This window comes from Neolamprologus multifasciatus, chromosome 8 (assembly GCF_963576455.1).
Source record: "Neolamprologus multifasciatus chromosome 8, fNeoMul1.2, whole genome shotgun sequence".
Classification (NCBI taxonomy): domain Eukaryota; kingdom Metazoa; phylum Chordata; class Actinopteri; order Cichliformes; family Cichlidae; genus Neolamprologus; species Neolamprologus multifasciatus.
In genome coordinates this window covers 27,323,803-27,338,049 of record NC_140446.1, presented here as the reverse complement: position 1 = coordinate 27,338,049, position 14,247 = coordinate 27,323,803, and the positions used below count along the sequence as shown (strand labels likewise).

Here is a 14,247-nt window from a genome sequence, read left to right as displayed (position 1 = left end):
GAATATATCAGTGATTCTAGAGATAAGGGACAAAACATGTCCAAAGTTTCTGTCAACACCATCAGATTTTTTAAAAAGTACAAAAAAATCAGAAATTATTGTGGGTAACTTACACTGTGTGGACCCCTTTACCACTTCCTGTTTGATACACATGCCATGAGGTCACTGCTCTGGTGAGTTTTTTTTTATTTTTATCTCATTTATTGCACACCTTTCTGATAAAACTCTGTGTCACAACCATAGTGCGTCATAAGCAACTGATGAAAAACAAGATGGCGTCTGTCAGAAAAACGTGCTATGAGAGAAAGGAGGCTATTTTGTCAGCACCATCAGGATTTTTGCCAGACGGTGTTGACCCTTTTTCTAATGGTGTTGACAAATGTCACAAAAGTGTCCTATTCACTAAATATATTAAGTTATTTTTATTACTATTTCAGTCATATTACTTCCTGTGTATTTGATATTTCTGCTTTACAGACGTGTCGAATATTATGGAATTTGCCTGATCTTGAATCTCATAGTTAATGTATACTTTATTAATCCTGTAGGAACATGCTTAGTCCTCTGCATTTAACCCATTTACTCAGTGAAGCAGTGGGCAGCTACCAATCCATGACCCGGGGAGCAGTGTGTAGAGACGGTACCTTGCTCAAGGGTACCCCGGGATAGCCGCCGTTCGGTGGATTTGAGCCCCCAACGATCATGGGGCAAACACTCTATCTACTGAGCTATCTCTGCCCCGAGAGCTGGTCTTTTAAGTGATGATGTATGAACCCTGCTTTCAGGTCCAAACTGTTTATTAAGGCTGTTGTGTTTTAACGCTTTTTATCTTCCATCCATTCACTTCCACTTATCCTTTTCAGGGTCGCGGGGGGTGCTGGAGCCTATCCCAACTGTCATAGGGCGAGAGGCGGGGTACACCCTGGACAGGTCGCCAGTCTGTCGCAGGGCCAACACACAGGGACAGACAACCATTTGCGCTCACATTCACACCTAGTGGCAATTTGGATTAAACAATTAACCCCACAAGCTGCATGTCTTTGGACGGTGGGAGGAAGCCGGAGTACCCGGAGGGAACCCACGCAAACACGGGGAGAACATGCAAACTCCACACAGAAAGACCTGATGGTGGAATTGAACTCAGGACCTTCTTGCTGTGCGGCAACAGTGCTAACCACCGTGCCACCGTGCTGCTTTTTATCTTGTTCTATTTAATCTGAACAAGCCCCTAAAAACAGTCAGTGATCACTGTCAGCCTGACCATCGGGAACCCTCACGTTAACTTTTATGGAGTGGAAAAAAGTTTCACTGTGTTTATGCTAACATAGCTGTGTCGCTAGCGATCACGTAGCACATCATTATAAACCAGCTAGTCCAACATCAGTAACTCTACAAACAGTCACTGCTGTTTAGTTTTGTCTTCATTTATGTTGGAAGTGACAGCAGAGCTGGTGAATCATGTTCAGGTGGAAACCAGCGAGCTAACTTCTAACTCTGTTAAATGTCATATATTCTGTTTCCATGGATGCCTGGATGTTACACCTGGTAGAGCCACACTGATCATTTTATTAAAGATGAAAGAATTTAGACAGTTTGTAACTCTCAGTGATGCTGCAGACTTCCTTTGACTTTGGGACCTGCAGCAGAGTTTGGACCTGGAGACAGCTAATGACATCAGACAGACCGGATAGCATCTCTGTTGCTTAATACATAATTGTGTTGTGAATATTCATCCTTAATCTGTGTAACCATGCAGCCAATCACATGCAAAGACAGACAGGGATCATATCATGCAGGCAGGCACGCAGAGAGACGGGAGCTGGATTTAAAAGCTAGTGTGTTGGGCAAAAGTGACAAAGCAAGTGAAAACGTGAAGTGAGCAGCATCTGACTGCATTTCAATGGTAGACTGCAGAGCTGAGTGCAGACTTGATCAAAGCAGCTCCTGTTTTTATTTCCATTGTTTCAAACTTGTCCAGGCCTTAGACCTCAGGTGTGTTCTCCCAAGTATTTAATGCATAAAAATACTGTTTTTATGAAAACACTGAATAAAATGTTGCTTTGTTGAAAAAGAAAATGTACATTTGAAAATTAACATAAAATAAAGTGATACAAAGTGTCTTTGAATGGCAGAGATGTGTGCACGTACCACAGAGCCACGGCTCACTGAGTGTCTAAACGAGTCTCACAGGCCTGAACGCTTGAAGTCGTTAATAATTCTTAACTTGTTGGATCTGCTGCTCACCACAAACAAGCACAAGCATGAAATTTGGACTTTTAACTGTGTTTTTATAAGTTTTACAGCTTTTCCTAGTGATAAAAATCCTTTATTGCCATTCATGCTACACAAAGACATCAAGCAAATAACAATTAAATGACAGAAAGTTTGTTTTTCACTTTTTACTACAGAAATCTCTTTTATATGACTACAGTTTAAAAAACGAAACTGCAGTCTGGGCAATGAGCTGTCAGGGCTTTTTTCTGTAATCTTACACGTTTATTTCTTACGATTTAAGTACAAAGAGCCGTAACAACAGATTTCTGTCTTTGTCACAGCAGCTTTTTCTTTATCATGTAGAAAAACAGTTAAATATGTCATCTTTACACTGACAGAAAGGAGAGTTTCACTGGTCCGGCATACAGTGAGCCACAGCCGCCCTATTTTGAAACTTCTTACATTTTCTTGTTACTTTTGGTTCAACAAATTTGCAGAGAGTTATTGTTTCTGTCACTCTGAGCGTACAGCCCTCTTTGAAATAATCACCAGGGGACGTCACATACAAAGAGATGACGTGTGCCACAGTAACAGGTCCAAGTGGGCCGCTGTGTGGTTTGGTTTCTTTGGCACAGCTCTGGAACGACTGCAGGTGTCCATAAGTTGTGGCCGCGGTACTTCAGCATCTAATGAGCCCTACAGAAGACGATCGAGCATAAAGGGAGTAACATGTTGTTGCAGGTAATTTCAACTGCAACGTTTCTATCAGCCCAACAAACAACAGCAAACACACAAGCTGTTGTTGTGCAGTTTGTCTCACAGTGTGTTGCAGCTAAAGGTCCAGCTGTTGTATTTCACAGGGACAGAAACGAGTTTGAGATAACTTCACTCAGAGATGGAGAAAGAATACAGGACAGGAAGAGGAGAGCTTATATTTAAAGGTAAGGACTGCTCAGTGGCATTTGATAGAAACTGAAAGCTTCCATGGAAGTCCTCATGTTCTCATATTGTGAAACACGCTGCAAAGCAAACTGTGTTACTTAAAGAGCACATGAAAGTCCTCTGCAGGTTAGTGCAGGATTATCAGGTTAGTTTACAGTAAAGAACTGTGTGCGACTGACGCACAATGGCTGTGGTGCTCGTGGTCTGTTACATCAAGAGTAACAGAGATGAATATGAATTTCAGCTTAAATGTAGAAAAAAGACGGTGTAAACAGCGTCCTGTCAGTGTAGAGGCTGGAAATCAGCCAGGACAGCTCATGAAATACCTGCTGATTATCATCTTGTTGATTTCAGTTTCTACAAAGAGCCACTACAGCTGATTTTAGCTTCCCCCACCTGCTAAATCACACTGTAAGATGGAAACCCTGCTGAGCAAAAGGAACAAAGGCTGCTCTCAGTTCTGCCAGAAAGCATCTCCATGATCCCCGAGACTTTTGGGAAAATACTCTGTGGCCTGTTGAACTGTCTCTGCTGCTCGTCTGCAGAAGAGTATCTCAGCCTTCCACACAGTGAGCCTTTTCTCCTCATTCAGATTGTATCATGGACTTAAGATCTGTTGTTTGATCTTTTCCTTCCACCTCTCTGGTTTATTCTCACTGATCTCACTTGCTGCAGTGACTACAATAAAAACATCCTGTTTGTGGAACAGCACATATGTGTCTGATCACTCTGCACTGCACGCTCAATACAAATCTCACCGCCAGGAAGGACCTCAGTCACAAAGAGAAAACCTCAACACATAATATACACAAATCCCAGCTGTCATAATGTGCACCAAAAAGGGATTGTGGTGGGGCGTGGCCTGCGGTGCCGTGCAGGGAGGGCGGACGCACCTGCACGGCATCCGTAATCACGTCCACCAAGTTTAAAACACGGGGACTCAGGTGTGTGTGGTGTTGTGAATAAAATGTCTGAATACGCTGATCCCTGGACCCGCCGTGCCTTATTCATGCCACAGGGATTAATCCTGTTTTTTCTCAGTCCTTGCAGCGCTTTCTGTCACCTAGAGCCAGTTAATGTCTCCTGTGGGAAAGCACAGCGCTGAATCCCCTGAATATTTCTTTGAATTCAGGAGGACTAGTGAACTAATCTTGAGTGATTACTGAGTTATCTGACTAAAGCTAATGAACCAGAGAAATTGTAAACTCTTAAACATCCAGAGATGTCTGAATTTATGTCTGCACCTTCACACTCCAGATATGAAGGATCATACCTGTTTTACCTCCGGTGTTGTGCCAAAAAGTCATCGTCTGACAAAAACTGATTTCCAGTGTCTTTACTTATGTTGGTAAATAGACTTTAGTGAACATGATTTACAAAAGGGTTTATATCAAGTTTAATAACGACCCATTTTTTCAAGTATATTTATAACTCTGTGTTATTGTAACTATATCAAAACCAACCCAGTCCTTTTGGGACATTTAAAATATGTTTAGAGAACTATTATTATATTTGTTGCAGTTTCTGCTGTCCTCTTGGCCAGATTACTCTTTAAAAAGTCATTTTAATGTCAAATGAATGAATAAGAAGTAAAAAAAGCCAAAACGTGATTGCAGCTTCTACCTTGTGACAGGAATGTTGTTTGTGGCACAAGATGACTCGATATCACTCATGAGGGACACATGTGACATGTTTCACATATTAGAGACCAAAAAGTTGTCTATAGCAGTTTAAATATGATCAACTGGTTTTTGACAAATACCAGAAATGAGTTTATGGCAGATATGACTTTTTGACACAACACCAGCTAACTGACAAGACCTAGTTAAAAACTAATATTACGGTTGAATATTAACCTAACCTTAAGCTCCAGTATTCTAAAACTGGCACTTCCCCTCTGATAAACCACATGATCATGTAACAAATATGTCAGCTTACCAAAGAACAGAGGACAGTTTATTCAGGGTGTGACAGCACTTTACCACCTGTGTCCAACATATCATACACATTTCTGGACTGGAGCACGTACATCGTTAAAAACTCCAGGACTTCATCACAGCCTCTCTCACATCTTCACATGTGTAGTTTACAGGAAACTTAAATAACACTGGCTGAATATGTTTGTAGCAGGATAACATTAGGCTCCCTTATATGATGGGATTTAAACAGGGAGGAAGAAGAAAAATGTTGGCATCAGTTACCAACACTTCACTCAATTGAGACTCACTTGTGTTTAACACTGGAATATGTGAACAGATTACTTATTGAGTCCTTTCTCAGTCCACGGGTTGTAAAACCACAACATCCTCCATCCGTAGTAAGAGAAAGCGTCTGTGGCAATAACCAAAATGTCTCCATACAGCCTTTGTGAATAAAAAAAATGGCTGGCCAGGAAAATATATATATTTTTAAATGTAAAAATGTATAGAGCTAAATATGAAACGTGTCTGTGAGTCCTTCGGTCCAAATACTCGAGGTCGAGAAGAATATATAGCAGCCGCTGATCCCTCAATGGCACCAGTAAGACGGCAGGACAGCAGGGCCTCTTCCTCAGCAGAAGTCTCCTCCACTGCTAGCAGGAGAAACATGAGTATACTAAAGGTACTGCGTGTACAGATATCACCGCTGGCTCACACAAGCTTGCTCTGACACAGCTACAGACCTTGGCTGTGTCCCAATCCAGCGACCGCACGCTCCTGAGTACGCATTTTGAGACCTATTACGTCACAGCGACACGACGACAGCTGTCCCAATTCGAAGTGTACTCCAAATGCACTGTCGACTTCCCCAAATGTCAAGCGTGGTCCGGTGTACATTTCGTGGTCCCAATTATCCCACAATTCATAGCGCAGTGGTGGGTGTGGATAATTTTGCCGAAAAATACGGTAGAGGGCTGAAGCGGAGCGGCCGAAGAGTAAACTTTCGCACTTATTTATGTGCGAATGTTTAATAATGAAGAACATTAAAACATTATTGTTGGCCACATGTCAGCAGAGTTATGTGACATTAGTGATGTTTGTACTAACTTGGTTTTAAAGCCTTTACTTTACACCGTTCGATAGTCGACCTTAATCCTACAGAGAATGTGATGATTTGATGGATAATTAAAGTCAGTCATATATCCACAAACACAACAAGCTGAAAGTCAGTGATGCTGCTCGGTTTGCAGTCCTGAATATCACGGCACAAGCAGGATTCACTGCACTGTTAATGTTAGCTCTGTTATATTGCTGCCTCTGTTCGGTGGTGTCGAGCCAAACGGACTTTAACGTGTGTTTGAACGAGCTGACGGTTCACTCGTTAAGCTGAAAGAAAGATGCTTTAATCACAGAGTCACACATGTGTCCACTGTACCATCTGGAACTCTTCTTGTTTCGTAATAACACAAACACTAAATCCTCCTGTTTGTAGCAGTGTGTACACCTGAGACTGTCACCTGTCTGTCCTGCACTCTCTCTCTGTTTCTTTCTCTCTGATTGTGTAATAAAAGTATGAACATGTGTTTATAAGTTACACTTGTGTTTGAATCCTGCAGCTTATCACACATTTGATTTCCATGTGTGACGACTGCAAGTGTCCAGAGTGAGGACAGACTGAGGGACCCACTGCTGCACATCATCTGTGAGGCTTTGCACCCCTGATGATCCACCAAACTCAGCAGTGTGTGAGGAAGAGGAGGAGGAAGAGCCAGCAGCAGCTGACAGATGGAGAGAATAGACAGACTGTTCCCTGTTTGTGAAGGACTGCTAGGAAAGTTTAACATCACTAACTGTCTGTCCTGAATCAGTCTTATTAGGTAATGTTCAAATAATTTGATCATCCAGTGTTTTCAGTGTGGGAGAAAGTACTCAGGGCCTTCAAGTTACACACTATGAAAGGCAGCAACAAGTTTAATGTTCAGAAACCTAAAGTATGTATCAGCAGCAGAATGGAGCTAAAAATAAATGTTTGTTTCAGTTCTATGAAGCTTTGAGTATTTTGGATTAGTAGCACTGCTGTGTTTGTTGCATCATATCGCTGTAATTGTTTATATGCTTTATATATTCTGAGGTAAGTTGATCTATAGTGTTACATCATATTCTATAAGGATGTTATGTGTTTGTAGACTTTCTGCCCAGTTTGACCCATTTAGCAGAAGTCAGCCTGTTTAAGGCTCTGATATCTATTCTGTATGACTTAAAGCAGTTATGACATGGTCTGATTTTCTCACCCAATAAAGGAATATTTCATATATCAGTCTACTCTTCATTCTATCAGACACAGTTATCACAGCTCGTACATTTGCTTTTTACACATATATGTAAGTTTTCTGAACTGAACTGAGTGTTTGACACAGAGTTCAGGCTCACTGCTGTAATAACTAATCATGATACATATAATAATAATAACTATAATATTGTCCATATTATATTTACATTACCACAGTGAGATGACTTTAGTCTCATGAACAACATCAGCTAATTGTTATTTACTAGCTAATCTTAAATGACTGTTCAGTACAGAGATGAAGCCCAACAACCAGGTTTTACAGTCCTGTGGTCTCAGCCTCAGATACTCAACTAATCAAAGTGATGTCATAAAAATGAATGAACAACAAAACATTTTTCTCCTTCATTTCTGTCAAACAAAGCTGTATGAAACGTTTCTCGCGGTTAGTATCATGGTTGCTAGGCAACCTGAGCAGCGCGACGACGGCTGGACCGTCCCATTTCACGAGCCTCTCACTTCCGCGCTTCTCATACTTTGTATTACGCGCCGTACGTGCGGTCGCTGGATTGGGACACAGCCCGTGTGTGCTCATAGCCCCTAAACAACAACAGTACAGTCTGCTAGTTCAAATGCACAACATAAGTGACAACTTACTGTACACTGAACACACATCGCTCACTGAGTTAGGTCCTTGCACCTTTTTAAAACACATCCCTTTAGCTTACATCTTGAAAGTAGTGCGAGCCATATGGGTTTATATTCCAAACAGTGACACGAACTTGATCACCGAAGTCCGCTTAACATGGCTGCTAATTTTCAAGCTTACTAGCTTATTCACGATTAGCACACTAACAATCATCATTAACCACACATCATAACATAACCAAACGATAACATATAGAAAGAAACAATGTACGTATAAAACACAAATTCTTACCTAGCAGGAGAATAAATAATCAGTATTTTAAGGCTACTGCATGTACAGATGTCACTGCTGGCTCACATGAGCTACCTCTGAGAGCCCCACAGTTTACTCCCCAGCTGACTGTCGCGAAAGAGTCGTAAATCACCGGCATTGTAAAACTTTAAATTATTCCAGGGCATGTTAAAAACAAAACACCAAACAGATGGGCTGGATATTAAACGGTATCAAACGACTAAATTAACACAGGGTTACAATTACATTCTACCATCGTCACATCGAGAGTTTATTCATTAATCATCAGAGTTCAACAATGTGACATCCAGTTGAAAACAACTTCAGTAACGCCAGCAAAACAGGCTAACAGTAAATAAGAGCACAAAAACAGCCGTGCTTATCGACAGCTCGACATATCCTCAACAACTCACCTCAGCATGGCTGCCATCGGTCACATTTTAACTGTCCGTTTTACAGCCTCTTCCAGAAAACGAACGCTTACGCGGTACACTAAACACATATACAGTATATAGATTTTATTTGGTTTTAGAGTTTAACCTGAAATCTTTTGCTGCTGAGCAGCAGAGCTCCAAAGCGTCCCCTGTAACCATGGTTACGCAGAGGCGTAACAGTGTTCCAACAGTGACGTCACGGAGGAGAACCTATGTCAAACTGATACCTGGATCATCCTGCAACTTTTATTGGCACTTTTCTGCTGAGATCCGGAGCTCGACGCCCTGGCACCCCGGGATCAGATGAGCTGCTGTGTTTTTCACGGAGAGAAAATAATTAACATGGAATAACGTCAGTCTCAGATGGAAAAAACAAAGATGCAAGCAAAAGAGGACAGCAGATTGAGAAGAGATTTCTTCAAACGGCAAGGAGCTTCTACCAAGTGATATCTGATAAGGTTAAAACTTCAAGCTTAAATCTAAAGTCCAGATTCATGCTAAACTTTTCTGATTACTCAGTGAATCTGTTCATATGCTGCCGTTTTAAGCTATTAATTTCATGGTGACAAATGTCTTTGACAAAAAATGCAGGATTAATTAAAGGCTATATATGACTGCTGGGTTAGGACGTGGTTAGGAGCAAATACTTAAGAGAGAGGGATATTTTGCTCTGATAGAAATCTTTATTAATATTTATGGGAAAAATTTTCCTCCATTAGATTGTTTGTGGCCAATACAATAAATTGTCTCCTGGCTTTCAGGTCCCCCTGAGCCAAATTTGCAAAAATACCAGATTTTACAATCAAGGAACAAACTAGAGTAAAGAACAAATTGCCTATTAGACAGTAATTTGGAGCAGAGGGGCAACTTCCTTAAGCCATTAAAATGATTTGAGAGTAAAGATCATGCATCATCGTGGTAAGAAAAATTATATCCAATGTGTAGCAAAGATACAAGAGGGAGACATTGAAGTGACAGAACACTGAAGTGACAAAAAAGAGAATTCAAATTTTACAGTTTTTGCAATTAAAGTGTGAAAAGTGTGGCATGCATTTCTATTCAAACCCCTGCTCTTCATAGAGCCACCTTTTGCTACAGTTACACCTGCAAGTCTTTTGGACTATGTCTCTACCAGCTTTGCACATCTAGAGACTGAAATATTTGCCCATTCTTCATTGTAAAACAGCTCAAGCTCAGACAGATTGGACGGAAAGCGTCTCTGAACAGCAATTTTCAACTCTTGCCACAGATGCTCAATGGGATTTAGGTCTGAACTTTGACTGATCCTTCTAACACATGGATATTCTTTGATCTAAAGCATTCCATTGAAGCTCTAACTGTATATTTAGGGTCATTGTCTTGCTGGAAGGTAAATCTACATCCCAAGCTCAAGTCCTTTGCAGCCTCCAACAGGTTTTCTTCTAGAATTCCCATCTATTTAGCTCCATCCATCTTCCCATCATCTCTGACCAGCTTCTCTGTCCCTGTAGAAGGAAAACATCCCCACAGCATGATGTTGCCACCACCATGTTTCACAGTGTGGATGGTACGTTCAGGGTGATGAGAGTGTTATTTTTCCCGCCACATGTAGCGCTTTTCATATAGGCCAAAAAGTTTAACTTTGGTCTCGTCTGATCAGAGTACCTTCTTCCACATGTTTGCTGTGTCCCATACGTGGTTCCTGGCAAACTGCAGTTGGGACTTTTTATGACTTTTGGTCAACCTGCTTTAAACTTATCTACAACTTTATCCCTGTCCTGCCTGGTGAGTTCCTTGGTTTTCATAAAGCTGTTTGTTCATTAATGTTCTGTAACAAACTACTGAGGCCGTCACAGAGCAGTTGTATTTATAATGAGACTAAATTACACACAGGTAAACTTGTCTAATTTGGTTGACTTCTAAAGGCAATTGATATCACTGGATTTTGTTTAGGGGTATCAGAGTACAGGGAACTGAATGCTAATCAACATGACACTTTTCAGATTTTATTTGCTTAATATTCTGAAAACCATGTATCATTTTCACTTTACTGTTATGTGGTACTTTGTGTTGGTCTGTCACAGAAGATCTAAGAAAAATCCATTTACGTTTGTTGTTGTAAAGTGACAAAATGTGTGAAAGTTTTTCAAGGTACTGTAGGTCTACATTCTTCTTCTTCTATTGTAGAGCAGCCTGGGCAGAGTAAGACCCAGCTTTAAAATGCCACCATCTGTTAGCACAAATGACTGTAGAAAACATTAATTATTGCAATAGCACATATTTTTTTGGAGGGGGCGGTGACAGAGATTGAAAATTTACTGATAAATGTCATGTGACAACCTATATATGTGATGTCATTATGGGATAATGACATCACATATATTTAGAATCTTACCACCAGTTTGATCCTTTGATCCTTAAATCCATAAATAGGGGTGAAAAGTGACGACTTTTAGTCCATTAATTGCAGCAATTATGTTTGCAGAATTGAAACATTCGCCAGAGAAGTATTTTGAAACATCTGGATCCTTTTTGGAGTAACTGTTTACAGATTCGAACATGTCTCAGAGAAAACAACCCTACAGATTTCTAAGGTAAGTTTTCTGTCTTTCTTTCTTTCTTTTCTTTCTTTTTTCTGACTCACACAGACTCAACCTCTACACGGCTGCCGTCTCCTGTAACGCTGCATGTTTCTAGGGTTTGTGTTCTTCTTTTTTTATGTTGTTCTTTCAGTTTTTGTCTTGAGATGAGGTTTGAAGTGTCTGTGGTGCAGCTGGTATGGTCTGTCTCGAGACAGTGCAGGCTGCACCCACCTGTAACAGGTGGAGACTCACCAGGACATTCAGAACTCACAAGTTTTGACTTTCTCAACTCTTTTGTAGAGGGTTTCTCTGAGAAGGGGAAGGCAGTGAGGACTGGGGAGCGGACACCCGTATAAAGGGTGGCCAGGCAGCCCGGTCCGGGTTTTTTCTTCTTTCTTTCACACGCCTGGTGGGCGGTGCCACCCGATCACAAGGGCTGGCAAGGCTTTCGGAGCCAGAGGAGCGGACACCCGTATAAAGGGTGGCCAGGCGGCCCGGTCCGGGTTTTTTCTTCTTTCTCTCACACGCCTGGTGGGCGGTGCCACCCGATCACAAGGGCTGGCAAGGCTTTCGGAGCCAGAGGAGCGGACACCCGTATAAAGGGTGGCCAGGCGGCCCGGTCCGGGATTTTTCCTCTTTCTTTCACACGCCTGGTGGGCGGTGCCACCCGATCACAAGGGCTGGCAAGGCTTTCGGAGCCAGAGGAGCGGACACCCGTATAAAGGGTGGCCAGGCGGCCCGGTCCGGGTTTTTTCTTCTTTCTTTCAAAAGCCTGGTGGGCGGTGCCACCCGATCACAAGGGCTGGCAAGGCTTTCGGAGCCTGGGGAGCGGACACCCGTATAACGGGTGGCCAGGCGGCCCGGTCCGGGTTTTTTCTTCTTTCTTTCACACGCCTGGTGGGCGGTGCCACCCGATCACAAGGGCTGGCAAGGCTTTCGGAGCCAGAGGAGCGGACATCCGTATAAAGGGTGGCCAGGCGGCCCGGTCCGGGTTTTTTCTTCTTTCTTTTACACGCCTGGTGGGCAGTGCCACCCGATCACAAGGGCTGGCAAGGCTTTTGGAGCATGGGGAGCGGACACCCGTATAAAGGGTGGCCAGGCGGCCCGGTCCGGGTTTTTTCTTCTTTCTTTCACACGCCTGGTGGGCGTTGCCACCCGATCACAAGGGCTGGCAAGGCTTTCGGAGCCAGAGGAGCGGACACCCGTATAAAGGGTGGCCAGGCGGCCCGGTCCAGGTTTTTTCTTCTTTCTTTCACACGCCTGGTGGGCGGTGCCACCCGATCACAAGGGCTGGCAAGGCTTTCGGAGCCAGAGGAGCGGACACCCGTATAAAGGGTGGCCAGGCGGCCCGGTCCGGGTTTTTTCTTCTTTCTTTCACACGCCTGGTGGGCGGTGCCACCAGATCACAAGGGCTGGCAAGGCTTTCGGAGCTTGGGAGCGGACACCCGTATAAAGGGTGGCCAGGCGGCCCGGTCCGGGTTTTTTCTTCTTTCTTTCACACGCCTGGTGGGCGGTGCCACCCGATCACAAGGGCTGGCAAGGCTTTCGGAGCCAGAGGAGCGGACACCCGTATAAAGGGTGGCCAGGCGGCCAGGGTCCGGGTTTTTTCTCTCTTCTTCTTTTTTTCTTCTTTCTTTCACACGCCTGGTGGGCGGTGCCACCCGATCACAAGGGCTGGCAAGGATTTAGGAGCCAGAGGAGCGGACACCCGTATAAAGGGTGGCCAGGCGGCCCGGTCCGGGTTTTTTCTTCTTTCTTTCACACGCCTGGTGGGCGGTGCCACCCGATCACAAGGGCTGGCAAGGCTTTCGGAGCCAGAGGAGCGGACACCCCTACAAAGGGTGGCCAGGCGGCCCGGTCCGGGTTTTTTCTTCTTTCTTTCACACGCCTGGTGGGCGGTGCCACCCGATCACAAGGGCTGGCAAATCTTTAGGAGCCAGGGGAGCGGACACCCGTATAAAGGGTGGCCAGGCGGCCCGGTCCGGGATTTTTCTTCTTTCTTTCACACGCCTGGTGGGCGGTGCCACCCGATCACAAGGGCTGGCAAGGCTTTCGGAGCCAGAGGAGCGGACACCCGTATAAAGGGTGGCCAGGCGGCCCGGTCCGGGTTTTTTCTTCTTTCTTTCACACGCCTGGTGGGCGGTGCCACCCGATCACAAGGGCTGGCAAGGCTTTCGGAGCTTTGGGAGCGGACACCCGTATAAAGGGTGGCCAGGCGGCCCGGTCCGGGTTTTTTCTTCTTTCTTTCACACGCCTGGTGGGCGGTGCCACCCGATCACAAGGGCTGGCAAGGCTTTCGGAGCCAGAGGAGCGGACACCCGTATAAAGGGTGGCCAGGCGGCCCGGTCCGGGTTTTTTCTTCTTTCTTTCACACGCCTGGTGGGCGGTGCCACCCGATCACAAGGGCTGGCAAGGCTTTCGGAGCCAGAGGAGCGGACACCCGTATAAAGGGTGGCCAGGCGGCCCGGTCCGGGTTTTTTCTTCTTTCTTTCACACGCCTGGTGGGCGGTGCCACCCGATCACAAGGGCTGGCAAGGCTTTCGGAGCCAGGGGAGCGGACACCCATATAAAGGGTGGCCAGGCGGCCCGGTCCGGGTTTTTTCTTCTTTCTTTCACACGCCTGGTGGGCGGTGCCACCCGATCACAAGGGCTGGCAAGGCTTTCGGAGCCAGAGGAGCGGACACCCGTATAAAGGGTGGCCAGGCGGCCCGGTCCGGGTTTTTTCTTCTTTCTTTCACACGCCTGGTGGGCGGTGCCACCCGATCACAAGGGCTGGCAAGGCTTTCGGAGCCAGAGGAGCGGACACCCGTATAAAGGGTGGCCAGGCGGCCCGGTCCGGGTTTTTTCTTCTTTCTTTCACACGCCTGGTGGGCGGTGCCACCCGATCACAAGGGCTGGCAAGGCTTTCGGAGCCTGAGGAGCGGACACCCGTATAAAGGGTGGCCAGGCG

At 44.7% G+C, this 14,247-nt stretch overlaps 1 protein-coding gene and 1 long non-coding RNA gene across 4 annotated transcripts in view; both read right to left on the bottom strand.

Annotated features, from left to right (window-relative positions):
- LOC146513251 (uncharacterized) overlaps positions 1-14,247 on the bottom strand; it is a 234,897-nt gene that overhangs the window by 151,073 nt on the left and 69,577 nt on the right. The window lies entirely within an intron of this gene.
- Positions 3,996-8,881, bottom strand: LOC146513256 (uncharacterized). Of its 3 annotated transcripts, none has more exons than XR_014875858.1 (3): positions 8,303-8,881; positions 5,628-5,725; positions 3,996-5,519 (listed from the first exon to the last, which is right to left on the bottom strand). It is a non-coding gene; the product is annotated as an uncharacterized LOC146513256 (long non-coding RNA). The 3 variants fall into 3 exon arrangements; XR_014875856.1 differs by having other exon boundaries at positions 5,628-5,728; positions 8,303-8,878; XR_014875857.1 differs by having other exon boundaries at positions 5,628-5,728; positions 8,716-8,878.